General features: G+C 57.0%; 1 protein-coding gene across 4 annotated transcripts in view; it reads right to left on the reverse strand.

Moving 5' to 3' along the window:
• FBXL16 (F-box and leucine-rich repeat protein 16) overlaps positions 1-1,607 on the reverse strand; it is a 10,740-nt gene that overhangs the window by 4,077 nt on the left and 5,056 nt on the right. The gene's annotated exons all lie outside the window — the stretch shown is intronic.

Genomic DNA, 1,607 nt, shown 5'->3' on the forward strand with positions numbered 1-1,607 from the left:
GTGAAAGGAAATGTTTTGTGTTGTTTTTTTTCCTGTTTGTTTGTTAATCCTCACCCAAGGCTATTTTTCCCATTGATTTTTAGAGAGAGTGCAAGGGACGGGGAGAGACAGAGAGAAACATTGATGTAAGAGAGACACAGCTATTCATTGCCTTCCCCACTTGCCCTGCCCAGGGCAGGGGATCGAGCCTGCAACCAAGGTGTGTGCCCTTGACTGGGATCTAATGGGAGACTTCAGTCTGCAGGCTGACACTCTATCCACGGAGCCAAACTGGCCAGGGCACATACTATCTCTTTAACCCTCCGCCTAGTTCATTGAGGATGATGCTGTGGTGACTGTAGCCATTGACCAGAGGAGGAAGCCGAGCTGAGGCAGTGTGAATTGCTTGCACAAGGTCATGGTGGCAGAGCAGAGCTGGTTATGGAAGGCTATGTGAAGGGGGCTGCCCCCAGAGCGGGGCTGAGACCACCCTGGCTCCCCTTCTTAGGCCTCCAAGTCTGTGAATGGGTGTCAGAGGGCACAGGCCACAGACGACCCTTGAGAGATGGGGCAGTGGGGCTCTCACAGTGCTACCCTCTGCTCCACATTCCAGATATCCTGCCCACCAGACATCCAGTGAGGAGGCTGTGCACTGCATTCATCCACATGGTCACACACACTGGACTCAAAACAGGCCACACCTCACTGTGTGGCCTGGGCAAGGCCTTCTCTTCTCCCAGCCTCACTCCCCTCACTTAGAAGCCAGACAGGTGACAATACCTCCTCCACTGGACAGCATGTGCAAAGGGCTACGCATGGTGCATGGCTTACAATGCGCACTTAGAAAGTGACACGGAAATTGCTTCTGAACCCCACGGCCTGCTCGAGTGGAAGAGGACAAGAGCCACTAGGAACGAGGGAGATAAGTGGGCAGTCTTACCCTGCTCTTCCCAGCGCCACACCCTCTATTGCTTCCAAGCCCTGGACAGGACAACCCTTGCTAGCATTCCATGCCTGGAGAGGGTGCCCGGACCTGGGACACGTGGCCCTCATAACTGCCAACCCAGCTTTGGGCCCCAAAGCCCTCCTGACCTGGCAGCCATGAGCCCCTAGGCCAGAGTCCACCCTGGGCCCTCCCTCCCCTGAAGAGGCTCCCACACCTTGGCTAGCCCCTCCCTAGCTCATGACCAGGTAGCTCATGACTTCACACAGGTTGATACATGACATCTATAACTTCTGCCAATTACCCACTGGAGTAATGGATGTCAGCCTCAGAGCACCTGGGGGGTGGGGGTGGGGATTAGATTAGGCTCCAAGGAGTTACAGTTTGCCCACCGTGGCGGGGGTGGTGTGACATGAGGGCTGCCCTTAATGCCAATACAGGAGGAAGGGGCCATGGTGGTCAGCAGTTTCATGGAGTTACAGGATGAAGGCCACAACCGGCCCCCACTCCTGGGTCCAGGGCAGAGGATATCCCGGTAACTCCCGCCTTTGGGCTGCTGGGCGCAGAGAAGCAGCCCCGGCCTGAAGACCTTGTGTGTTCCCGGAGCAGGGCTCCATGATTTCATCCCTTAGGGCGCGCCGCCCACCCGGCCTGGCCGCTTCCCACAGCCGAGGCGGGGCCGGCT

Source organism: Myotis davidii, unplaced genomic scaffold (genome assembly GCF_000327345.1).
Source record: "Myotis davidii unplaced genomic scaffold, ASM32734v1 scaffold100, whole genome shotgun sequence".
Taxonomy (NCBI): domain Eukaryota; kingdom Metazoa; phylum Chordata; class Mammalia; order Chiroptera; family Vespertilionidae; genus Myotis; species Myotis davidii.